This window comes from Marmota monax, unplaced genomic scaffold (genome assembly GCF_021218885.2).
Source record: "Marmota monax isolate L192 unplaced genomic scaffold, Marmota_monax_Labrador192_F-V1.1 WCK01_AAM20220418_F8-fsc00061, whole genome shotgun sequence".
Taxonomy (NCBI): Eukaryota; Metazoa; Chordata; class Mammalia; order Rodentia; family Sciuridae; genus Marmota; species Marmota monax.
Window position 1 is genome coordinate 8,504,948 of NW_026695230.1, and position 27,661 is coordinate 8,532,608.

The 27,661-nt window shown below is 40.4% G+C and overlaps 1 protein-coding gene and 1 non-coding gene across 7 annotated transcripts in view; one reads left to right on the forward strand and one right to left on the reverse strand.

Moving 5' to 3' along the window:
- Positions 1-27,661, forward strand: part of Sergef (secretion regulating guanine nucleotide exchange factor) — a 224,670-nt gene that overhangs the window by 82,541 nt on the left and 114,468 nt on the right. The gene's annotated exons all lie outside the window — the stretch shown is intronic.
- LOC124088654 (U6 spliceosomal RNA) lies at positions 1,345-1,447 on the reverse strand. The gene has a single exon (XR_006850412.1). It is a non-coding gene; the product is annotated as a U6 spliceosomal RNA (small nuclear RNA).

The window sequence follows — 27,661 nt, forward strand, 5'->3', positions numbered from 1 at the left end:
AAAATAGATATTTCAAAATCAAATGATTTATTTTAAAACTTAGTTGTAGTAAAAGATTAATGTGTAATTCAGGATAGCCTTTGTCATTGTGGTTACTTGTATTACATGGTAGTTCATATATTTAAAAATGTAATGATATTCCATAATTATGGTCACTGACTGAATTAATATGTTTAAAACAATCCATTGCTCATTGTGTTGTCTCTGTCGACAGCACCTAACTAGAAGTTGCTTTGCATCTCCACTCCTACCTCAAAGCAATAGCAAAACAAGAAAAGACACATAAACAGTGGCTTCTGGCAGCAACTTAGCTGTGTGTGGTTGATTTTGCCACCTGGTGGTAGAGGCCAAAAAAGGTCTCACTATTTCTTTGTTACTTTTCTTCTAAGGCTGATCCTCCAGTTTTCTTTTGTAATTCAGAGCTCAGTAAATCCTACTTTAAGCAATCTCTTTCTCATCTCTACCTACAGATTTATTTGTTTACCTTCCTGTTGATTCTCCCTTCTTATTTATTTTCATTTTTTATTTATTTATTCACTTATTCACTTATTTATTTATTTATGCACCAGGGATTGAACCCCAGGGGCACTTAACCACGGAGCCACATCCCTAGCTCTTTTAAAAATTATTATTTTGAGACAGGGTCTTGCTAAGTTGCTTAAGGCCTTGCTAAGTTTCTGAGGCTTTGAACTTGCAATTCTCCTGCTTCAGCTTCCCAAGACACTGGTTTTACGGGTGTGTGCCACTGTGCCCAGTTCTTCCTTCATCTTTAAATTTAGTGACCCCAGGAACATTTACAGCTCCTTTTCTTTTTGCTTTTCATCCTTCTAAAAGAAATAAAATTAAAAAGTGACCTTAATTATTGTTGCTGTCTGAGATCACTGCTAGTAAATGTGTAGGGACACCCTCTGAAGTGATGGGCTCAGCTGAAGGAACAGAAAAGACTTATATTTAGAAGTGAAGTGCCACACAGGGAAAGGCCTGGGGCCTTCCACCTCAGAGGCTTCTGAACAAGTGTAGACATCCCTTGCTGCATCAGAACCAGCATTCCTCTCTTCCTTCCGTTTCTGGTAAACGTGTTTTTTCCAAAATACCAACATTTAAGATACGTTTTAAACCCAACTCTTTACCCAGTATTGTTATTTTTCTGAGATTTAATAGAGAACTTAGTTTTCTACTAATTTTACTGCAAACATGCAGCAGTTTGGACATTCTAAGGCAGTGATTCTCACACTTAAGCATTCATTGGAATCATTTGGAGGCCTTGTTTAAAATACAGAGTTCTGGGCCTTACTCCTAGTTTCTGACTAGGGTCCAGGGTGAATTTGAATTTGATTTTTTTAAAAAAATATGGAACACTTCACGAATTTGTCATCTTTGTGCAGGAGCCATGCTAATCTTGTCTGTATCATTCCAATTTTAGTATATGTACTGCCAAAGTGAGCACTTGAATTTGAATTTTAACAAGTTTTCAGGTTGTGTTGGTACTGATGGTCTAGACCACACTTTAAGAACCACAGCCCTAGAGTTATGTGGCCTTCGGCAGTGTGAATTTGGGTATCCAATAATAATCAAGAGATTGAAAGCTCTTGTTTTATTGAATACATACTTACAATGTATTATATTACCTTTTATTAATATAGCAGCTAAAGAAACATTCAGATTAAGTTGTCAATAGGTTCATTTGTCTGGTATCTCTTCCTGGATAATAGCAGTGATAAATGTACCCAGACAAAACCTGGTGTTTTGTAGTCCATTCTTCGGTCTTGCTTAAGCCCCCATTAAAAATGAAAGATGATAGAAATAAACTATCTTTAGATGGATACAAACACCATACGGTGTTTTGTAGTCCATTCTTCGGTCTAGGCTTATGCAGAGGGCATTTTCTGGCATATGGACTGGATTCTAGGCTGCCACTTTTTATTTTACAGCTGGGACTACTTGACTTTTAGGGTCAGACTTTGTTTAAGGGTAGTGATTGTGTTTTGTTATTCTGTTTTTCCAGCCTTAAGAAATGGCTAGAATCTATTAAACGATACCTAGTGAACACTGGTATGTATTTAGGTAGGGGTAGTTAGTATTGTATGTCTGGACTATTAAGTATCGTTTATAGGGTTTCCATAAGAAAAAGGCTCTGGGTTATGAATGAGTTACATTACCCTGTGTGACCTTACTTGTTTGTGAAGTAATAGAATATTTTTGCCCCCCATGTCCCTTCTGGTAATAATCTGATTTTTAGTGCTGATTAGTCATTAAAGGCATTGCTCTTACAACAGTGGATACAAAGAAAGGTTTTCTGGGCAAATTTTATATAGCAATTTTATTGATTAGTCTTTATAATATTCTAGCTAATCTTTTTTTTAAAAAGAAAGGAAACAAGACAGATACCTGAAATACTAAGCAAGTGACAAATAGTAGCTGTTTCAGGGAGTCCCGGTGATGATATTATGTAGTAAACTGCAAATGCAGAAGGAACAGGTGCAGTGCTGAATCACGAGCTAAGCAGTCTCAGGAAATACTGTATTAACTCTTCCTTATGACCATTTACCTTTTGTGTGATTGAGAGCAGCACAGCAGAACATCAGTTCAGTGTTGTGTGTGATTGAGGAGTTCTTTCTTTGCCATGATGACAGCATCTAAAATCTCAAATCTGTAGCACTTCAAGGGCCTCTAGACATCATCCTGAATGGATCCTCGGTGTACAAGTGATGAAATGAGACCTAGATAAGGAAAGGACCTGCCCCAAATCACGTGTCTAGTAGGTGGATGTTTGGATTTGAGCTCTGCTCTGTGGTTCTGGGTTTAGTGCTGCTCCCATAGCACTGTGCTACCTTTCCCCTCATTGGTCTTAGCCTATTTGTAGACCTTTAAATTCCTCTGAGTGACCTTTGGACGTGCAAAGTTGGGGATGATATTTTTGTAAGCTTTTGTCTATATTCTTCAAAGGCTATTTTCTGGCATAAAGAGTGGGCATAGTCTGCCATCATCACCCATGATTAGAGCTGTTTGATTCCATCTGCAGATCCAGTCTTGGCCCTGTACCTTGGTCAGGCAGATTGAGAGAGCTCAAGGTCACAGCCTGTCTGGTTAATAAGATCTCATCTAGGCTGTTGTTCCTGTCATATCCTGTCCAAGTTCCTGTGTTGTTAACTTATGTCTGAATTCTGTCTTGATATGTTCCTGAAGGATTGGGCCTATCTTACTGTTATCAACTCTTTCTTAACTATGGAAGGAAGAGCTGGGAGATGTGGTAGGGACTTGTGGGTAACATTTGTTGAGCTTATACTCTGTACCCATCACCTTACCTTCATCATACTATTTAATCTTTATTGCATCTCTAGGAAGTATTATCTGTTTTACAGATGAGAAAACTGAAGTTCAGGGAGATCATGGGACTTGCTTAAGATGATATAGCTAATGAATGGTGAAGCTAGGTAAGGTTCATATTTGAATTTGTTGAACTCTAAAACCCACACTTACTTCACTATACTACTCAGGGCCTATACTTTGCCCCATATACCCCAGTTTATTCTTTTTCAGAATATTTATTGAACCCTAAAATATTCTAATTATGCTAGTCGTTGGAGAGGCAGTTCCTATCCAAATGGATCTTACTATCTATTAGAGAAGACAAAATAATGATGAGCGTGCTGTGTTAAAAAGGAGAAGTGATGGGCCAGACCTTGTGATGCACACCTATTATCCTGTTACTTGGGAGACTGAGGCTGGAGGGTCACAAGTTTGAGCCCAGCCTGGGTAATTTAGTGAGACCTTGATTCAAAATTAAAAATAAATGGGCACTGGTAGGGCACTACCACTGTTTCAGTCTCTAATGGGTGGGCTGGGGGGAAGAGAAAGGGAGGGAGAGGAAAGGAGGTGGACTTCAGAGGGGATACATATTAGGTAAGCCTAATTTAGTCCTGGGTCAAGTGGGGGTGCAAGTTAGGCAAGAACTGGTGGAAGAAACATTTAAATAGAGTCAGTATGAAAGAACCTTGCACAAAGAGACCCAAAGGAAGGCCAGTATAGCAGGGACACAGTGAGAATTTGCAGGCTGATGTTCTGCTTCTTGAAATCTATCTTATGCTGCCCGCCTGCCTAGCACAGTGCCTGACATTTAATGGGTTCCCAGTGAATGTTTGCTGAATGAATGCATGAATGGCTGAAACAATGAATCAATGGCAATGCCTGAAAGCTCATTTCACTTCTTACATAATAACATAAGTTATCTTGGAATGATTCATAATTCCAAACAGCTTTATCCTCCGGCTTCTCTTGTCTTTCTGTTGTTTTGGGTTTCCTTGCTATATTTTGAACTCCACACACATGTCCTGCCTGCCTTCACAGCCATGGGGTGTCTTCCTGCCTCAAAGAGAGCAAAAGCAGAGCTGCCCTATTATCCTCTTAGAGGCTGCCTTGAGCATGAAGTTTGAAATAGCGTCAGTGATTTGATTTTTTCCTCTAGGGATCTGACAATTGAAAATAAATGTAGAAAGAGCCCCAAAGGAGTTTTTTCTTGGGGGCATGAGAGATGACAGCACCAGTTATTGGTGCGCTTTGACAATGCAGAGTTATATAAGTGGGCGAAAAATAGAGGCTATTCCACCAAAGTCAGCTTGCCTTACTTAAGTGATTTTATAGTCCCCAAAGTGGGTGGTACCCACTATTTGCAAAATTCCTATTTCATGACATAGAGAAATAGAATTCTATAGATTGAGCTTCAACAAATGTTAAACAATGACTATGTACTAGGTACTTTCACATTGTGTTTAATAACAAAAATATAAACAGTATCCTATTTCTAAAGAATAAATTTTTGACTTGAAAATTCTGGGAAGAGTAGCACAAAACATTGCAGCACCTGAAATAGGTAAGCAGAACCTATGTGTTAGTAACTTTCTTTAGATGTTCTCTGAGTACATTCCTTTACTTTGCAATGAAGGTCACTCTCTGAAGATCCTCTCCCAGGGACTGAAGATAAGGGGAGTGGCTATCTCTGCTTCTCCATTTGCCTCATTACCATATTCTTTTAGAGATCTTCTTATCTCACTGTAAACTTTTCTAGTTACTGATTGATGTTTAACCCAACAGTGGGTGATGTGGCCATGTGAATAAAGATGAATAATTCTACACCATGAAATAGAATTTCATTTCAGGATTAGTAGTAATAGAAGAAAGTGATATCTTCCCCTGCTGTCTAGATGAGGGGATGAGGGAGGGCACCCACCCAGGTTGCATACCACATTAGCTAGAGCCAGGACTACAACCCACTGCTTAGGATGCTTTCTTGGCTTGTCTCAATATCTCATTGGCTGAGTGAGACTTTCTTAGCTGGATGATTAGTAAGCCAGAAACTGATCTTCTCTTGGATTTGGAAGTAGGGTCTCCTTCATTAGTTTTGTTTGTGCCACTTCTTCCCTACATCCCTTTCTGCTCCACGGGACTGGCTCTTTGTGGGTCTATCACCCCAGAGCTTTTGGCCTTCTCCACCTCTTCCTGGTGGTCCAGGAACAGGTCCAGGCAGTATTCCTTTAAGTGCAGTCTTGTTTGTGGAATTCTAACTGAGAATGAAATTCTGGTTCAGGAGGGCCAGTCAGGAGACCAGTGCTATGGGGAGAAATGTTGTGGTTTCAGAGGTGACCTCTTTGCTGATTTTAGAGCTCTGTTCAGTGCCTGTTGGCAGTATGCCAGGACAGAAGGAGCTCTGGATTCACTAATGCTTGGTTCATGGTTAGACTTCCTTGCATAATTAGTATTTTTAAAGTCATTTTATCTAAAGATTTCAAATTGAGAGACTCTCAGTCCTTGAGAGACACTCTACCGATTGCAGCTGAGTTTGGAAAGATCTTGCAGCATTTCTCCCCAGACCTTACCCCTGGCCAGCTGCTTTAATCAGATTCAGTAGAGTTGTGGGACAAATTCATTCTTCTTCCAGCTTCTTGCAGAAGATGTCATGTTCCAGGTTGGCCCGGATCTTTCGGAGAAGCTGTAAAATAGTGTTACTCAAACTTCAGCATGCAGAATTACATTAGATCTTAAAGTGTAGATTTTGATTCTGTAGGTCTGAGTCTGCATTGCATTTATAGAAAGCTCCTAGGGGATGCTGATGCTGTGATCTAAGAAACACCCTTTGAGTAGAGGGGAAATTGCTACATGTCAGGCATAGAAGAGATTTTATAAATGGACCACCAAATGTAAGGTTGTGCTATTACAAAGAAGGATATAAGATGCAGAGAAGAAGATTGACTTGTCTAAGGTCACATAGCGAATTATTAGGAGAAACCAGTACCAAATCATAGGTCATCATTTTTCTTTTGTGTTCTGATGATCTGCAAGAGCAGAGAAGTAGAAATAAACTTTCCTACTTGTATTATCAGGTTTAGAGCAGCTCATAGAATCCAAATCTGATATGCTATATCTAGATATCCCTGGAGCCCTTCTTCTTGGTTATGTGAGATATTTGCTGTGTTAACCTCAGTATCTTACGTGGATCCTTTCTGACACCAAGTGTAATGTGCAGTAGTGCTTGTTGAACAGGATTTGAGTGTCTTCTACTCTGGACCATGCAGAGTGGGTGGTGTCAAAAGGTACCAGATGGCCAACTCAGTATTTAGGTTGAACTAACAGATTGCAGGAGTGAAGGGTGGGTCTGGGCCAATGAGCCAGGTATCAGACTTCAGAATGTGTATAGTACTTTGGTGCTTATGATGTGCTAAGTGGCAACAAGGACACACTGGAAATGGGGTAGTAGATTTGGCCCATAGACCCAGTCAGGTGCCTGGAGTTGTGGGAACATGGCAACATGCAGCAGCAGTGTGTCTGTCTTGCAGATGCTGTGAGGTGGGGATGGGGCATGGCAGTGGACAGTCCATGGTGACCCAGGCAAGTGGGAAAACTGCATTCTGGAAATATTTGCTTGTCAGATGCTGAGCTGTTCAAAGGAGGATGTGGAAATGAATTCCTATAACCCTGGTCTCAGGAGGTTTGCAGGTAGATTTTGTGTCAAGATACTCTTTTGGAGTAATGGCAAAGCAGGACTCTGGTCTTGGAATGATTTGTTAGGTGAGGAGATAGAGGAAATATGTTCAAGGTCATACTTGATAAACCTCTGGCTGAGGCAGGGCATGGTTTTTGGAACAAGACAGATGCCCAGTGATGAAAAATAAGGAACAAGGTCAGGGCAGGATATGCGGCACACTGAGCATCTGAGCTGCCAGCTTCAGATATTTTAGAACTTTCCTGACCAAGGACAGAGCTGGGCTGGGCTGAGCCTGCAAATCAAGGTCACCTGCTAGGGAGTATAGTTAGGTACTCTAAAAGTGGAAGGACAAGGCCATAAAGGTTTACCAGCTGTTCACCTGCTTACCTGTCCTATCTTTGACCCTGCTTATTAGAACCTTTTGTTCTGTGGTTAGGAAGAATAAGATTCTGGAAACTTCACAGTATCAGTCCCTTTCAGACAGCAGAGGTGGCAAGAGACCCTGTCCCTATCATCATTTTTACCAATATGCCCAGGGCTTTTTAGTGCTGAGATTTCATTAGATATCTCCTTGTGGAGGCAAGTGATTTAACACCCCTGTTGAGAAGAGAAGAAAAGAAAAGAAAAAACTAGTGAGTAGGAGCTTAGCTTGAGACTGCAGGGCAGCCTGCATTGCAGTGGGCATCTAATGGCTGAGCTGGAATAGGTGCAATGTTGTCAATGATATTAACAGCCAAAGGGGAACAATGCCTGACACTTAGTAGGCCAGCAGTATTTGTTGACTGAGTAGGTGTCATAAAAGTGCTTTATAGTTCACAAAATTTCAAAATATGTTTTCTCCCCCAGACTTTGTAAGATAGGAAGAACATTATACCCATTTGATAGTGAAGGCAGCTGAGGCTCAAAATTTGCCTATTCTGCCCAAGACCACATGGCTGGTGAATGGTGGAGATGACACCAGAACTTAGGTTTTTTGGATCTCCTTTTAATGTTCTGTCTCTGAAGACTCTTCTGAAAATGTGGACAGGTGTTTCCAGAGATCTTGCTGTTTGTACATCTGAATTTTGGTACTTATTAAACAGATACTGTTTTTTAATACAAAACTTTTTTTTTTTTTTTTGAAAAGGAAATGTGCCTCTTTGTATGCATTTCTACCAAATTGAGCCCCTGAGTCTCTTTATTTTTAATAAGGGAAAAACACTGGGGTCTAGAATAGCTGAACCAAGCACCATTAGCTCTTTTTTTCTAATTAGATTGAAGCCAAGGAAGGAAGCCGCAAAGGCAACCATTTTGTGTTTAGCAGGAATGGTCACCTATGGCCTAACCCACCCACTCTCTCCTTTCCTGCATCCCTTCTTTCCTTCCCTTTGCCCTACAGAAGGCCATTAAATGAAACTCCTCTCACTGAACAGTAGTGTATTTCTTTGGCCATAAGTGTGTCTATGACAGACAGACGACTGACAGACTCATGGGACTTTAGAGAGCTGGTGAATTACTATATCTTTCTTGGTGCACAGTCACGTAGGGCAAAGAGGCTATTGTTTTTCTTTAAGAATAAATTAAATACAAGGCATTTCTGCCATGGGTTCCAGTAAATGGCTTTGAAATAAAAAGTACACCTGAGAGGTTTTTTTTGCTGAAACTTGGGCTCTGAGTTTGCATGTAAGTGGAAAAGTATTGGCCTTGATCCCAGGCCTGTTATAGCTGGTTTTGTCCAGTCATTGGTGGTGACTGTGACCTCTGGGCCTGTTCACTCTGGTCAAAGTTGCAGCTGGAATTCTCCATCTTATGTTCCTCTGTTGTTACACAAATTGTAAAGTAGTAAATGATTTATATATTCAGAGACCTGTGCTTTGGGCAGTGCCAAGGGCCAGTTGCAAGTTTTGAGACTCAGTTTCTGCTTAGCTCCTTGAGCTGTTGGCCTTGTTTCCCTCTTTCTCCACCCTTATCCTCTTTCCTCTCTCCTCAACCAAAAATGGTCTCCCTCACTGCCCTATTTTTATCCCCAGTTTTTCCCTCCATTTGCTACCCTGCACATAGCTACTAGAGTGCCTGTGCCATTAATTTCCTTGCTCAAAACCTTACAGTGGGGCTGGGGTTGTGGCTCAGTGGTAGAGTGCTTGCCTAGCATGCGTGAAGCACTGGGTTTATTTCTCAGCATCACATACAAATAAATAGAATAAAGTTCCATCAGCAACTAAAAATATATATAAAACAAACCAACAACCCTGCAGTGGCTCTCATTGTCTCCCTCAAGAAATTATTCTTCATGGCAGAGTGTGCAGGGCTTTTGGGCTCTTCCTGATACCCCCACCTGCCACTCATTTGCACAGTCCTCTAGCCACACCTGCAGCTCCTGAACACACAGGCACCCTGCCAGCCTCTGTGTTCTTGCATATGCCTTTCCTTTGGCCTGGTTTTAGTTCTTCAGATCTGAGTTCAGATGTTATCTCCTTTGTGAACTTTTCTTTATGTTTCAAGGAAAAATTTGGTGCTTTTTTTCCCTTTCTGCTCTTGTGTAATTCAGATGTATTCCTACTATATCATTTATTACACAATTCTGTAATCATTTATTTGAATGTTTATCCATTTTTCTTATCCCAAATTTATTAGGCAAATTCATTCTCTAGCTAATCATTGTTGAGTACTGACTGTTATTCAGGCCTTGGACTCAATGAGCTTTTTGTACGTTCACTCATTTCCTCCTCCTTGGATGTAGAGATTATTGCTATCTGTCCTCTACAGAGTAGGGAATTGAGGCTTAGAGAATTTAAGTGACTTGGCAAAAATAGTGTTTGCTAGACCTGGTATTTTTTTCCAGGCACTATGATAGATACTATAAAGTCTCATATAAAGTTCCCTTATGGAACTTGTGGTCTAGTAGGTGAGAGAAGTCAGAATGTCAGTCTAGGATGCCAGGTGCAGTGATGAGGGCATTCTTGGGGTATGGGAGCAGATGTGGGGCTGACTTATCCCGGGGGTTGTTTTGGAGCATGCACATACCCATCTTGGCATTCCCAGTATTCAGCACTGTGTTAATTGTTTTTCCCTGTGACTAGGCCTCAAAATCTCAGTCATCTTTTGCTTTACTCTCTAAACACTTATAGGTTCATCCATTGCACCTTCCTCCCCTGTGGGTCTGAAATCTGTACACGCCCCATTTGCATAAGGGACTCTCAGCATGTGAGTAGTGTGCATGAGAGTGTACAGGGTTCTGGAGTACCAGGAGTCTCTGGAGATTGCCTGTGTTCAGCTCATTTGTCATTGCCTAGGCTTCCTGGAGTGTTTCCATCCTAGGAAATTTTTTCTTGGCCTCAAGACAGAACTTCTAAGAACATATCCCAGGATCAGGCTCTCTGGCACTGTGTCCGTCTCACCCCACCAGCTCTGGCCACCTCTGCTGTGTGCTGGATCCTTTACTGCTTGCAGTGCCAAAAGCACTGAGGTGTGACCCTTGCTCTCCCGGGCCTCAGGATCTGGTAGCCCCTCATAGGGGGGTCAGCCAGAAAGGGGTGCAAGTGGATGTATAACCAGGTAGGGTGGGAACTGTTAGAGGTCTGAGTAAGGAGAGATGTGAAAGAGCTGGTTTTGGGACCATTACCTGACTTCTTTCCTCGTTAGGAAAGCTCCCAGGTAGAAGTGAGTGTGGAGCCCAGCAGATACTGCTAAAGATAATAGTTTTGATTTATAATCAAAAAAGATGAACTCAGTATCCAATTAGGAGATTTTCAGGGACACAAAATAAGGAATAAACGGAGCAAAATGAAATGAGCTTCCCTTGAGTGCATCATGCCAGGTTCATGGTATGTCATTTAATTTTTACCACCCCAGGACTTTACATTTATTGATGGGGAAACTGAGACTGAAAGTCATATAGCTTGTAAACAGGAGAGCAATGTTTGATGCCAGGTATGATTCCAGAGCTTCATCTCAGCAGCTTGTTCCTAAGGGACTGAGACTTCCAGGGGAGACAACTGAGTGAACTTCTGAGTACCACACAGGAATCCAAAAGCTGACCAGTGTGAAAATGCCAACCAGGGAGCAAATGATTGTTAAGATCTTTGCCAGTCTGGTCTGTGTTATCCTTATAAAAAAGCAATATTTTCCACAAAGAGTTAAGTTCTTTTTACTTTCTTTTCCCTGCTCTGAGCATAGCTGTCTCTTCCAAGGGTTCCCAAAAGACCCAGGTAATCTGACTCTGAAATCTCTAAAAGATCCCTCCATCTTTCCCTGCCCATTGGTGCCTTGATGAATAAACCAAGATGGTTTAGGCCAACTTGTCAGAGCCCTCTCCGAGTGTGTGATCTATTTTACTTCCACTGTTCATTTGGGCTCCTTTAATAATTGAAGTCTAGTGTTAAACGTTTTCCAGCTTGTCCTTCATGGACAGGAGTGGTTCTGTGTGTAAGTGATACTCCCTGCCTCCAAAGGACACTCTTCTTCCTGAAGTGCAGCTGATTCAGCATGGTTAGATGCTGCCACTGGGTAGCTTGGATTTCATTGAGTCCTCTTGAGAGAGCTCACCTATCTCATCTTTGAGAACAAGTCCACGAGGCTTGGTGGCTAAGGCTGGAGATCACCTTACTGAGAATTTGGACTAGGGCAAGTGGGCCGTAGGGACACACTCAGTCATTTCCTGTTGTGCTGAGAAGCCAGTGCATTTAGTCTCTTGAACACAAAAAAGAGGGGCCACTGCTGGTACCAGTACCATCTATATCTTATGCTTCAGTCTGATTCCAAGTGCAATTTCTGCAAGTTGTATGCTCTTTCTAGCTTCCAGGTCTTTGCATATGTTGGTCTCTCTTTCGGTCTCTGTCTTTCTCTACCTTTCCCCCAAGCTGACTTCTGCTTTCCTTCTCTAGTGTAGTTCCAGGTCTTGCTCTCCTTGCAATAAAGGTTTTTTTCTTCCTCGTAGTCCTTTGTGTCTACCTCTTTCTTGGCATTCATTCCCCTGTGTGAGTTATCTGTGTGTTTGCCCTCTCAGGGATTGAGAGGGGATGGTGGAATCATGGAATACATAAACACATCTGTTAAGTGTGTTATTTGTTGTTCACAAACCAAGGTGCTTAAAAATTCTGCTGCTTGGAAAAGAACACGAATAAAGAAGAAAATCAACATTTATTATTATGTCCTGGGTATTGGGCTAGGTATTTTCCATGTGCTGTCTCATTTAATCTTCATAATAGCCTTGGATTGTGGATATTGGAGGTTATGCAAAGAATTCAAGCTTCCTGCAGTCCTTCATGTTATCCTTCTGTTTTTTTGTACTGACTCATCATAAATTATCTGCTTTATAATTTAATAATGAGTACTTTTGAAATTTAAAAAAATGCTTTCTTTTAATTTTGCAAATTCACAGTTTAGCATTGAGTACAATAATGTATCAGATGACTGTCAAAATGCAGAACCAACTCTTTTGCTGGAAATAATTACACTTTGCCAAACGCATTTATTTTGAGCAGCTCCAGTGTATTAATGTATTGCACTGTGTGAGCCTTGTGATGTATAGATTAGTGAGGATATTGGAATAACAATTAAACTGAGTATAAATTCACTGGATGGGTGGTAAAAAGGGAAATAGAACATGTCCCTTTGTTAAATACATTCCCCTGAAGATGAGTTTGTAATTTGACAGTCTAGGCAGCTGGAAACATTAGGAGCTGCTTCACTGGAGAAGCTGGCCTGATTCTTCAAACTTGCATTTCAAAATGAAACCATTCATTCTCTTGGTGAATCTCTGGTTAGAGCATTTGTTTCTCAGGTTGTGGGCATTTCAGGACCTATACATAGGGAGTAACCTCCAGCCAGGCCAAGTTTACGGCCTTGTGAAGAAGGTTATGTTTGCCTCTAATCTTATATCATTGTCTCCCAGATAAGCTAAACTGGTCCCTCAAACTTGGCCTGTCTAAAGTGAGACAGCCCAGTAGAGTGGAAGTTTGAGATGGACAGATCTGTATTTGAATTCAGGCTTCTACCAAGGATTGACAGCTGTGTTATTTAAGGAAAGTCCATTCCCTTTCTGTACCTCAGTTTCCTCATCTAAAAAATTGGAGATAATTCTTTGAATGGTTATTTACCAACTATCCATTACATACCAGCCACTGTTCAAGGCATTTGGGAAATCCTCATCCTTATGGAATTTACATTTTAGTGAGGGAAAATAGACATTGAAACCTAGGTATAATAAATAAAAAATAATACAGGATATTTGAAGGTAATAAGAACAATAAAAAGAATAAAAAAGAGAGCAAGTTAAGAGATGCTGGTAATTCTGGAGAGTGACTTAGGGAAGTATGGGTTGCAATTCTAATAGGCCTCATTGAGGTGGTGACAAAGACATAGATTTGATGAGGGACTTTACCATGTAGGTAACTGGGGAAGAGTCCTGAAGTGGGAGCAGACCTGGCACATTCCAGAAACAGAAAGGAAGTTTTCAAGACTCAAGCAGAATGATTCTGGGTGAGAATAAGAGAAGTCATTACCAGAGAGATGATGGTATTACTATCCCCAGAGTTGTGAGGATTTAATGAAATGGTATCTCTAAAGTATCTTGCTGTTTCATTAGACTCCCCATTTTTCCAGCACCCTCCCAGTCACCCAAGTTCCAGACTACAGTGAGACCTTGATGTCTCTCTTTTCTTTACCCCCATTGCCAATCACTGTGTGTCCTTTAATCCTGTCTTTCTTTCTGACCCTTTTCCTTGTTCCCAGTGTCCTTAACGTACTTGGTAGCTTCCCACCTGTTTAGTCACAGTAGCCTTCATACTATTAGATTTGTTGTCTCCAATCTCTCCCTCACCGTCCCTCTGATAACCCCCTTCCTTTCCAGGCCTGATGCAATATCAAGCCGTCTCTCCCTGCTCATAACCCCTCAGCTGCTCATTAGCGTACTCATTTATTCTTTCTTTTGTTCATACATTCGGCATCTTTTGAACATCTACTAGCATGCAAAGTCATCTGAATTCAGTCTAATGGAGGAAACATACTTGGAAATAATTATAGTACCAATTTAGAAATGTTTGTTTTTACCCTAGCTTGTTTCAGAAAAGATTTTGGGTTCAATGATTTATTATGTAATATGATGAGTAATATGGAGCAGCTCTCTATATATGTCTAAGATAAAGTTCTGCTCTCTCAACCCAGTAGCTAGGTCTGCTTAGGGACAGACCTAACTTTCATCTTACATATCCACGTTTACTTCAGGCAAATGGATAACTTGAATTTCCATATATGACATGGGCTTCTCTTGCACAACTCCATGTCTTTGTTCACATTCTTCCTTTGCCAGGAGTACTGGTTTTGCCTAATCCATGTTCTGCTTATCCTTCTAGATTCAACTTTAGATGGCATCTCTGTGGGAAGTGGGAAGTCTCCCTGATCCCCAGGTCTTAAATCTCTCCCTTCTCCAGACTTCTATAGCATTTCTCTCTCGTCATTTACCACTTGGATTTTATGTAGGCATGCATATGTGTATTTGTGTGTTTATGTGTTTTCCCATGCTGGAGTACAAATTCCTTTAGACATAGATCATTTTCATCTCTTATCACCCATAGCACCTGGCACAGCTACTTTTCCAGAGGAGGCACTCAGTATTTCTTTTAGTGAGGGAATGAATGAGTGTTTCCTATGCTATAATGTCTGGAAGGTGCCATAACATCTGGGAAGCGACTTGCTTTGGTGGTGCTCTTTCTTAATCAGATATGAATGAAGTACTAATAATTATTGTTCCCGGAGCCCAAATATATTGACCCTGCAGGAAGCTGCTACCTTCTGGTGATGTAACTCAGACTCAGAATGCTTTTTCTGATAGAAGCCATGAGATAGTCTCTATGAGTAGTTACGAGCCATCACTAGGACCAAGCATCTGACTTAGAAGTACACAATTTTGGGGACCTGCTCTTTCCATAAGTTGGAGGCTGCCTCTACTTTGAAGTCTCTGTTTGTACCAGCAGGCAGGTGGTGTCTGCTTAACCCACAGGCTATCAAAGACTATACACAGGCTTTGTGACTTTCAGCAAGGTACTTTACTGACTTGAACCTCGGCTTTTAAATCTGTAAAATTGAAATTAAAGTACCTAACATTAGGCTTAATAAGGATGAACAAGGTAACCTGTGTAAAGGAAAGAGCCTAGTATTTCTAAATGCCCGTTACCAACAATCAAAACAATAGTAAATTTACTTCCTTTGCATCTGAGAAGTTCCTGTGGACACTGCAATTCAATTGATATGGTGTATATGAATCACTTGGTGGATGTTATTAAAATGCAGAATCTGATTTAGTCGGTCTGGGATGGAGCCTGAGATTCTGTATTTCTGAGATTCCTATGCTGCTGATCCAGGGATCAAACTTTGAGAAGGAAGATGTTAGGGTACTTGTTCTCAAACTATAGCCTGCTTCCAAATCACCTGGAGAACTTGTTAAAATGGATTTCTAGATCTCATCTTTAGTGGTGTACTCACTTAGTAAGTCCGGTGTGAGGCACGTGAGTTTGCATTCCTAATAATTTCCTAGGTGAATCACACTGATCTGCAGATTCAGGGATCACACATCTGGCTAGACTTTGGAATATCTTAATAAGTAAATAACAACCAAAAAAACACTTACTGAGCACTTATATGCCAAGCTCTGTGTCAAAAAGAACTTTGTATAGTTCCATTCTTTAAAAATTCTAAAATTATTTTTAATTGACAGAAAATTGTATATGTTTATGGAATACAAGGTGATATTTGGATATGTGTTTACAATGTAGCATGATTAAATCAGACTGATTAATAATTTTGTCACACCATATACTTACTTTTCATGGTGAAAACATTTAAAATCTGTTTGAAGTTTTGAAGTATACAGTGTATCATTGTTTATTATAGTCACCATTCTGTGTGATAGATCACTGAAGTTTATTCCCCCTCACTGAAAGTTTGTATCCTTTCCCCATTAGTTCCATTTTATTCTAATAATCCTGTGAAGTAGATACTATGGTTTTCTAGTTTGGTTTTCCCCATGATGACAAATTCTTAAGAATCAGGTGGTATGCCTGCTAAAATACAAATTTCTAACTCTCTACCTTGATTCTCATTTTCGTGGGGTCCTGTGTCTCTGATTCGTATGATCAGGTCAAGCTAGAAATCTTTGCTATAGATGATCAGCTGCTTTGCTTCTTTTTCATTTATATCTAACACAGTGTCAATTTTGAATCAATAACATACCAATATAACATAAAATATTTGACACTAAAAGTTGGATTCAGCTAAATTTTTCTTTGATGATTCAGAAAATGCTTCAGAATTTCCAAATGCCTTAGGGTCTTTATTGTGTCCATCCCTGACTTGTAAAAGTGTAGAAAGACCAGTTGACGAAGCAGTCTTATTTACTAAGAAGATGAAGGAGTCCATGCTGACTGTAACTCTGGGCTCTCTTAAGCTTTAAAATTGTTTGGAAGATTATTCTAGGAAATTGGTCTTCTTTGCATCCAGATGGATTCTGATTCCACAGGATTGTTGGAGAAATGACGATGCTTAACTTGTCTCCCTTCAGGCCACAGTTTGTTTGCCCATACCAAGGCCATTCTGGCCAATCACTTGCTTGGAGCACACAGCATCTTTGTATCAACAATTCTGCCACCTGCTGCTCTCCTGGCTAGGGCCTTCAGCTCCTCTCTGTCTTTTCAGCTACTGGCTTCTTTGCATAGAATTTCCCATTATGCCTCAGATGGTTGTTTCATATTTCATTGAAATTGTGGCTAAGGATGGAAAAGGGGAAAAGTGCAGAATTGTATTTGTAGCTGGAAATTCACCAACCCCTTACCTGCTCTGGGAGGTCCTGTCTACCTGTCTTTGTGGGTGTAGTGGTAGAGTTGGGTGGTGAGGTGTATTGAATGTGAAGTTGTCTGTTAAATGTACCATATTTGGGCCATTAGGAAAGATTGGTCTGAAACCAGAAAATTGAGATTTTCTTCAGTTCTGCTGATGCTAATCTTAGTTATTTTGTGGGCCAGTTGAGTGAACAGCCCTCAAAATAGTTTTCTGGTGTTTCAGTTTGTTGGGATAAGCACTGGTCCAGGAGTCAGAAGAGCTTTGGACTCAGGTCAACCCTCCCTTTGATTTATTCTGTGCTCTTGAGCTGCTTAAGTCATCATCTCTGTGGACATTGATTTTATCTCTAAAATGAAGAGGTTGGGTTCAGTGATCTCTGGATTAGCCTGATGTTATGATGACTTAGTCCCAGGAAATGTACCATCATAAAAACTTGTACCCAAATGCAGTCAGGTTCAACCACTCAGCCAATATCTATTGAGCACATGCCCCTGTACATGGTAGGGGTTACAGCTATGCATAAGGCCTATTGATCCACTCACTCTTTCTTTCACTCATGCAACAATCATCTGTTTATTGAGCACCAATTATTTGCCAAGCACTATTTAAAAAGCTATGAGAGATACAAAGATGAATTAGGGATATGCTGTCCAAATGGGCGGTAAGATCACAATAAATGAAGCTCTTTCTAACCACCCTCTCTAAAAGACCTCTCTTTTTATTCTCTGTATCCTTATCTTCTTTTTAATAGTACTTATTACCTGACCATCTATAATTTGTTCAGTATCTATCTCCCCATCTTGATGTGAGCTCCATGGGAGATGGGGCTTTGTTTCGATAACTCTTATATTCTAGTGCCCAAAATAGTACCTGACTTAAAATAAATATTTAGTAAAATATTTAAAAAATAAAATATCTATAAAAGAAGCTGAAAATTATGTGTTGTAAAAGATATTTAGATTAGGTGTTTTAGAAGCTCAGGGAGGGGAGAGATCTCTTCCAACCAGGATAATGGTTTTGAACTCTAATTGCACCTTAGAAATGCCTTGGAACTTTTTAAAAAAATGTCAGTTGCCTAGGTCCTCTGCCAAGTTGATTAAATCAGAATCTCTGAATGTGATGTTTAGGCATCAATACTGTAAAGTGCTCCCCACATAACAATAATATATAGGTAAAATAATGTGAACTAGAATAATCATGGAAACTTCAAGGAGGAGGTAGCATTTGAGCTGCCTTGAAAATCAGGTAGGATTTGGATAAGAAGGAAGCATTCCAGATGGAATGCACCAGCATGAACAAGTCCAGAGGCAGAGTCCCAGGCGGCATTCAAGGATTAATGAATAGTTCATTTTGGCCAGAGCCTAAAGAACACAAAGGGGAATAATTGAAACAATGTTGTAAAGGTTGACTGGGGTCGATTTGAGAATGACTTCAAATGCTTTGTATTTGGTTATGTAGTGAGAATTGTGAATGGTTTCTAAACAGAAATGATGTGATCAGAGCCTTTCCTTTTCCTTCACACTTGGAGAGGGTGGTTTGAAGCAGATAGAGAAACCAGTTAAGAGGTAGTTTCTGTGGCCTGTAAAATGTGGGCTTTGCTTAAAGCTGTATCACTAATGTTGGAGAGAAGTGCTAAGGTACAGCTTGAACAACCAAGCTTTGAGACCTGTTTGTCCTCCAGCCACTGCTCTCTTCTCTTTTGGTGGAATCACTGGCATTGCAGCAATCAGAGCCATTTGATTGAGCCAGGCAAGTTACACTGTACTAGTCTCCCTAGCCAGCTTTTCCCTATGCATGTCTGATGAATCAATAGGTCTTCTTGAAATGATAGGTCATTTTATCCAGAGACGCATTGCTACAGAAGGAACTCAGTTCCATTCCAACCTGCCTTTGAGACAAGTTTCTGTTGTCTTAATATGGCAGCATATATGACTTTGCTGCTTCTTTACCTAATTTATTACCATGAGTGAGGGTATCTTTACTAGGATCCAGAGCTGCTAACTTCTTAAGCTCTGGGTCTGTTGAGGGCAGCCTGCATCTAACAAGGCAGATTTGAGCTAGGGTGGGGGCCATGGATGTGGAGAGGGGTGATATATTTCTAGTAGCTTTATAGCAGAATACTCAGTTACAAACAACTGAAGTTTCTAGGGCCATGGTGCATCTGCATAGGCAAGGGCACCATATGTGTTTGGGGTTGAAAAAAATGGGACTAAGGAGGGAAAGTAGTGATTGGGTCTAAAGTTGCTGATACACACTTGTACAGAGAGGACTGCCTGCCCTTGGCCAGATGATGCTAGTAGTCAGTGCATCCCCAGGGTCATATATGCCTAAAAGAGCAGGCAAGCAAGAGTTACTAGTGCAGATATTTGTTCCTTCCCTCTGTCTCTTTAGCCAGGGCTGACCTATTCACAGCCAGTCGTTTCGGAATGTCAGTCCCTGGGAGATGCACAGGCTTAATAGTTTTCAAGGAGCTTTCACACCCTTTATCTCACAGAAATCCTGTCAATTATTAACATAGGAGTTATTGTTCCATTTTATTGATGAGAAAACAGACTAGGATAGAGTAAGGTAGCTTATTCTATATCGTGTAGATATAAAACATGAAGGCTGGGATTTATTCAAGCAGGAGCCAATAGGCCACTTCGCAGAGCTGCTTTAGATGGAGTATATGCACATTGCAGTAGAAGTAGTTAATGTTTTCATTATCCAGGGGGTGACTTTGAGCAAGTTCTTCATTATGCATTTCACTTTTGTCAGTTATAAATGAAAATGTAGGAACTGGGGTATAGCTCAGTGGAAGAATACTTGTCTGGCATGCGTGAGGCTCTAGGTTCAATTTGAAGATTAAAATGAGCATTTATTTTAAGTGTCCAGTACAATGCCTGACAGATATTAGGTGTTCAGTTAATCTCTTTAAAAATCCTTTAATCTAGAAATAATTACAGATCCACAGGAAAGTAGATGAAAAGCATCTTATGTATCCTTTACTTAGCTTCCCCCAATGGGAGTCTTATATATTTATATTATGGTATTAAAACCAGGAAATTGACATTGGCATAGTACCTATTTAACTAGACTACAGATTTTATTCACATCTTCTTTTTAGGTAAAAATTGGAGGGCTGGGGATATAGGTCAGTAGTAGAGCACTTGCCTAGAATGCAAGAGGCCCTGGGTTCAATCCCCAGCATTACTGCCCTCCTCCCCATGGACTAGATTATTTGAGTTTTTTCCCTAGTTCTGACTTGCATTGTATGTGGCATGTGACTTTCCAGAAGTTTTCTTCTTCCTTGGTTTTCATAATATGGTGTATGTCTCACTATCCTCTCAAATCTCTGTGTCTGTCATTGTCTTCTATACTCTGTCTCCCAGTTTTAGTTCTCGGCCCCTGCTCTTCTCCCTGTATTTTTTCCTCAGATGGAATCTTTCTTTCATCTTTATCTGATGATTCTGAAATCAGTATTTCCTCCTCCATTTGCCAGGCCCTTCTGTGGTTCCCCGTTTCTGCCTCCTTGCTGAATATAAGCTCTAACCTACATCTAAAACTAAACTTCTCATTTTTTAAACCTCAAACTAGTACTGTGTTTGAATTCCTTATTTCTACCAGTGAGTATTATTAAAACTATCCAGGTCTTCATAAGGAAACGTTTCAGTGATATGTCCATTATCTTGATTGTGGTGAGGGTTTTGCAGGATGTATATATGTCAAAACTTACCGAATTATATACATTAACTGTATATATGTCAGTTATATACATTTTTTTTTTTGTTGTTGTTGTTAAAAACAAAACATGTCTTCCCATTGCCTGACAGCCTAGGCTTGAATCTTGGCTCCCTCAGGGAGCAAGTTACTTAACTTCCCTCTATCCCATAACAGTTCATTACTGTGTAGGATTGTTGGAAGGATTAAGTGTGTTAATCCAAGTAAAGTGTTTAAAACAGTACTGTAGGTCACATATTAAGGTCTCTGGAAGTGTTCTCTTGTTGTTCCTCTCTTATTTGCCTCAAGTACACTGTGTCTGTCACAATAGGATTTGATAAGTGTTTATCAAATGAATGAATGAATGCTGCCATAATCTTGAAGTACTGTTTTTCCCTCTCCCCTAATTTTTATCCAAACATTGCTTTGTTTTTGAGGTTCAGCTTATGTTCTGTCTGCTCTGTAAAGTCTTTTCTACCCACCTGAGTCCATAAGGCTCTGCTGGCCACCCTCCCCTGTATCCAGAACTGATGTTTTGCACTAGTACATTTGGCACCCTGGGCGCCTATTTTTCCTCTCTACTTATATTGGACATTCTCCAAGGGTGCCTGCCATTTCTGAATTTTTGCCTATGTTAGGCATGTAGTAGGTACACAGTAAAAGTGGAATGCATGAATGAATGTCTGATTTTCAAAATATTGATGACAAATTCCCATCAGTTATCTCATTATTAAAATAAACCCAGAATTTACAAGATTTAACTCTGGAGGGAAATTTTCTAAGTGTTTATAGGTGAGAAGTGTTCCCAATTCTGCTTTTCTGAGCTCACTCTTCCTTTTGGGTCTCCAGAGAACTGTAGACCTCCTTGAGCACCCAAGTTTGAACCTAGACCTTTCTCTTAGCTCTCTGAGCACAGCTGAGGCAGCTGGCACTATTCTAAAGGCTCTTCTGAATACCAATGATGACATGAGAGGAAATTTGGCAAAGAGGAGAGTGTCTGGCTTGCTCGAAGACAATTAGTCTCTTGCCCCAAGGGATGGATGCAACTCCCTCAACTCTGGCCTGTTTTCTAGCTGCAGCCTCTTGCCTCTATAGAAAATCTGATCTGAAACTGTTTTCCCAGGAACTCCTTCTTGGACACCTGACTTCTTGTGTCCAATGTTAGAGAACCTGATTTCTATTTTGAGACTACATGTTTCCTTCTTCTAGTTCCTAGAGATATGCCCAGGGTGATCACCATTTGGGTGACACTCCATTCATGACACGTTGCTCTGGTTTGTCCTCTTTGCAAGTCTGAGAGTATAATGATACCTTAGCCATATCATCAAGAAGGCATCCATACCCTGATAATTGCTCATGCAGAATGCCACATTATTCTGTGCTGTGCCTTGTCAAGAAGCATTTCCCACTGGGAAGGGTAATATATTGGGTCCCTCATGTCTTGGAATACAGTCCTTTATCACCATGCTTTCCTTTTTCACAAGACACTCATAACTCAGCAGTACTGGGTGCCTTGTGATAGAAAAGATACTGCTTCTGGACAACACAAGAATAGGTGCCAATTAGATTGTTCTTTTCATTTACAACTTATAAAATGTCTCTTGTATTTCTTTAAAAAGTTCCATGAAATAGAATTATGAATTATGTATTAGAGTATTATGTTCCAATTTTGCCAATGAAGAATTTAAGATTCCTAGAGAAAAAAAGGTGTGCTATGCCCAAGATCACAAAGCCAGTGAGTGGTGGAGCCCCTGTTCTCCTCCCAGGACCTTCTCCTGCAATCTTCTTAGGCTTGTTCTGGTGGTATCCCTAGTTTTTTCCTATGATTCCAGGTTAAACTCTTTATTACTTTCTGTTCTGCTTCTGTACCCTTTTAATCTTAGAAAAATGCCATAGATTCCAACAGGAGTTTGTTCCTCTCAGACCCTAAGATTCTTCTGTGGCTTCCCAAGCTGATTGTCGGAACTCCATCACTGTTCTTTAGTTAAAGCTTCTATTAGTTTCTGCTCTCGTGTTTCCTATTGTCGGATTTTCCTTGGTCTGAATTTTAGACCCTGCTTTGTCTCCTCAGCCCTTCCATTTTTCTCTCTGTTCTTTCTAGTCTTGCCCTCTTATCAGATAGCCTCAGTTTCCCACATTCATTCATTTATTTCCTCTTCATTTATTGATGTAAATACTGATGTACTGTATTTAGGATTGGAATTTCCAAGATATTAAAACATGATTAAAGAGACCACGGAATGAGGGGTTCTTTAAAATTAATATGTTAGTTGTTGTGATGGCATAAACATAAGGCATTTGGGGGGGAGCATAGGCAGAGGTATATGTAACACAAATTAGAGGGGTCAGAGAAGTCTTCTTAGAATGGATCATGTCTGAACTGAGTCTTGAGGAATGGGTTGAAGTTTGTTTAGAGTGAGTGGTGGTAGTGATGGTAGCAGTGGTTGGGGAATCATGGAGAGGAGCACATTCCAGGCAAAAAGAACTTCTTATGTAAAGACCCAAAGTAGCATGTTCAAGGAACTGCAAAAACTTCAGCTTGGCCATAGCAGAGATGTAGGAAGAGTGAGGGCCAGGCAGGGAAGGTCATCTAGAACTAGATTGTGCAGGACCTTATCTTGTTCTAAAGATGTTGAGAAGCCATTGAAAGATCTGAAGCAGAAGAGTGGCTTGTTGAGAACAGTGTTGTAGGAAGAGCACTGTGGGGGCAGGGTAAAGGATGTATTGGAGAAAGAGACAGAGATAAGAGGTGATTCAGTTGAGTTGAGTTCATAACTTTGAACTAAGGTTATGGAAGCAATAATGGTGAGAAGTAAATGGATTCAGAATACCAGAGAGATAGAATTTCTAGGACTAGCTGCTGATTAGCTGTCCCTACAATGAAGAGAATGTGTGCTGTTTTGTCTTACCCTTTTATTTGTCTGCCTTGCTGTCCCCTACATGTCATTCATTTTTGCTGTGAGCCCAGAAACCTGATGTTTGTTTCTTGGTTGGTTCTGTTTACTCATCCACATTGTCCTATCCCATCCTATCTCTGAGATATTTCTTCTTTTGACCAAACTTACCCTTACCAATAATTTAATCAATATCAAGGCATTATTTCCATTTGCATTTGGAAACCTGAGTGACCTTTTTAGTATCCCTTTACATAACCTTAACTCCCCCTTTGCCTGGATAGTGCCATCATTTTTCATGAGTGGTACCTGGGGAAAGTCAGTAAAGGGTGACCTTACTTTCTAAGTTATCTCAAAAGAAGGAAGAGGCAGGTATCTCTCTTGCATCCTTAGATTAGGTCTTTAAACACAGTAGTAAAGAACATATAACTAATTCCCATGAAGAGAAGAGAAAGCCCAGTGTGGGCAGAGTGACTTGTTCTAGGTTGGGGACATTTAGAATTGTTCTGTCCATGGTAGTGTTGAACCAGTTAAGATTTTATGGAATAAAATACAGCATTGGTATTGGAGGGGGGCCTTAGAGTTCATCCAGGTCATCATACTCATTTTGATGAAGACTTTGCAGTCTCTAAGGTCATTTTGTTTGCCCAAGGTCACAATTAGCTAGTAGCAGAACTGGGACTAGAAGGGAGGACTTCTAATTTAGTTCTTGTTTCACTGGCCCCATAAAAAGTACATGACTTTTTTTGTCATCAGTTTGACAGTTTGAGAATGAGATTTACAAGTTGTTTTAAGGACAATCAGTTTGATAGTTCCTGTTTTCCCCAGGAGACTGGAAATAGCTTGTCCAAGGTCAGAGTGATCAAGAGGTACAGCATCCTGTAGACTTAAAGTCTAATGCTCTTCCCCATATATCCAAAGTCTCACCCAGGGCCTAAAGTTGGGTAGCTTAGACTCCAAGGGCAATGAAGAGAATCATTCTTCAAATGCACTGTAACCATAGTTGATTTCATAAGGTCCAAAAGATGTGATTTCTTTCTTTTTTCTTTCTTCCCTTAGGTTTTCTTTTTCTTATTTGATAAAAATGTATGGCTGGGGAAATTACGTCAGTTTAATTAGGCTGCTCAACACAGTACTTTTCCACTGAATTTACTAGGAACTGTGAATTTGTTGTAACAAACTGCACTGCCGGCTGCAGTATCTGATTGGCATGCCAGGAGCATCACTAGCGAACAGCTAAATAGAGATTGGGGAGAAAACTGGGTCAGGAAACAGGCCTCTGGTACCTGCAGAGGCTGCAGAAGGTGGCGCAGAGGCGGCAGGTGGCCACAGCATGGCACTGTCTCCTAGATCCTGAGCCACTGAGCACCCCACCCCCACTTAGCTCAGTGCTGCAGCCCCTCATCCCCCTGCAGGTGATTGTTCCTGTGGCCATTTTGCCTTCTGCTTCTCTGTATACAGAAAGCTTTTGTGTCTGGCTGTTCAGGAATGGCTTTTCCTCAATAAAAAAGTGAAAGACGATCTAGATAGAATCTTCATTGGACACTGGTTTTCCTAACCATGGAGTCTTTTGGTTTTCCAGAGCTGGTGTTGTGAGGAATCTGAAACTAGGTTTGGGAGTTCCACGTATTGATGAGAAAAGGGTCAGTAATGTTTCAATTTGCCTATCTCATGCTCTTCCTTCCTTTCTCACTTCCTCCTCCCCCTTTATATCACATCCTTCTGAGAATCTCAGCACTGAGACAAGAGGAAGGAGTGTGTGATTATGCCAGAAGGGTCAATGGAGGTTTGAAAGTGGTGGCATTTGAGCTGGACTTTGAGGGAAGAATTGGATCAAGAGAAGAAGAGATAAGAAGAAGAGATGCCCTCCTGGTCTCAGGACTGCCCTATGGGTGCTGGAGACCTTCATGGTATTAAGACAGGGGGATCTGTCTCAGAAGGTTGAGGCTGACTAGAACCCTAAGAATATGCTCATCCAAGCTTCCTATTTTATGGATGGGCAGACTAAGACACAGAGAGGAAAGGGCTAGAACCCAGCCAGTATTACAATACCTATTTGTGTGTTTTTTTCTTATTTCTAATGGGGCTCCTAGAATATCCATCTTCTTTCTGACTCCTATCATAGGAACTGAGACCCAGTGGTCTCCACCTATAAATTATGCATTAGGGAAGGAGCCCTAGTCCTTCAGACCTTGGATTCCTAGGTCACTTGGAACCCTGCTATCCAACTATATTCTTCTGCCTCAGGCCAAGTGAAGTCAGACCTGTTAGAGTTGTTCACTGGGTATGATGCTTTCAGAAGAACACTTTGTAGGAATGGGTCTTATCTCAAGAGTTAGGGCTTAAATTCTCACAACTGGAAAAGCTGAATGTGGTAGGAACCTGGGTCATTGTCCCTTTATGTAATTCTATGAGAAAATTGGGCTCATTTTTACTAAAATTGTTTTTAATAAATTATACTTAAATGTACTGAAGTTTACTTTAAAGATAACTTGTTAGAAACTTTAAATTCTGTATAACATCTCTTTTCCTTTTGGAAAGAAATCAGAGGGGAGGATTAAAAACAATCTCTCTAATAATTTTCTCTATGTCTTTTGAATGGTCTCAATTCAGTATGAGGAATGCTGTTTTGGGATCAAGCACTGATGTACCAAAATGAAGAAATGTGTACCCATTTTCTGATAGATGTACCAAAGTTTGTTAATCAAATGAATGATTTGTGCCTTTTCCTTCAAGGCGAACTATGTTTTGGAAGATACTTGATAATTCAAATGTCAAGTAGTCTCTGACTCGTGTTAAGTGGAATGAATAGACAAAAAAGCCCATTAGAATCATTCTGGCTGTGAAAATCAGGCTTTGGTGACCCTGGGGGTCAGGTACCAGTGTAGATCCAGTACTCTTCTAGCATCAGTTCTGTAATGTATCGTATCATGTAATGTTTGTATGGTGTTTTGGGTCAGAGAAGGTAGTTTTAAATGCCTCTAAATAATTTCCCTGTCTCAAAAGTTTTTTTTTTTTTTTTTTTTTTTTTTTTTAAACTTGCAAGTTTATAGGTTTTTTATCTAATTGAGGAATGGAAAAAAGAAAAACCTCTTGATAGGTTTCCATTCAGAGGCTGGCACATTCTTAGAAATTTCCACATATTTTTATTTTGGGGTCAAGTTAGGATTGTTAATAGAGTTCATAGAAGTGGTTGGAATAGACAGACAGAGATAAGAATTTGAAGTTCAGCCTTGGTTGAGAGGTTACACAAAGGGAAGTGGAAGACAGAGTCTATAGTTACAGTGCAGTTCTCCAGCAGGGTTCAGTGTGGCACAGTGGATGCCCTTTGGATAGCCTTTCCTAAACTTATCATCCCTGACCACAGCTTCTTTGGTCATTGATACATTTTTAGAATGGTCCTTAACCAGGTGCATTTGCACATGCCTATAATCCCAGTAACTTGTGAGGCTGAGGCAGGAGGGTCTCAGCAACTTAGCAAGACTTGGTCTCAAAATAAAAAATAGAAAGTTCTGGGGATATAGCCCAGTGGTAGTGTCCCTGGGTTTAATCTTTAGTGCTGAGATATGGGTGGGGACAAAGAATGGTCCTTAGTCCTCAACCATTTGCTTTAGCTGCTGCCAGAGATAAGGAAATGGGGGACCAGGCCCATTTCCTTGAGAAATCCTTCTCTGCCCTCCTGGTTCATGCTGTGGCCCATGCTCCTGGTTCTAGCCTTAGGAATGCTTTTCTATTTCTTAGAGCTCTCATTAGGCCTCTGTGAGGAAGAAAGTATATGATTCACAAAATCAGCCTAGGGTCTAAAGCAGCAACTGGCTTCTTATATTTTTTCTTTCTCCTGCCATTTTATTATTATCCCAACCCCTGACTACTTTCCAAAATATACTCCCTGGTCCTAGATACTCTCCTCTGTTTTTTTGGCTCATCTGAAGCTTGGTGGTCATGCTTTCAAGGCCTCTAAGCTGAGGTGAAGGAGGGATTGTAATGTTCATTGCTAATTGCTGTTATCCTATCCCTTAACTTGTTTTGTCCCATAGTCCAAGATGTAAAACATCTATAGAACTTAACTGAACAAATTTACCATTTATGATAACTTTGAAATAATATTTGAATATTATGTTTGCAGTGGCAAACTTGGGACTTAATAGATTAAGACCACATATAGGACATGGAGAATTCCCTTTCCTTCTCTCTCCACATCTTTCCTCTTGCCTGCTTTTGTGACTGTCCAGTTGTACTGATTAGGACACTCAGGCAACTTCAGTCTGCCTCTTCC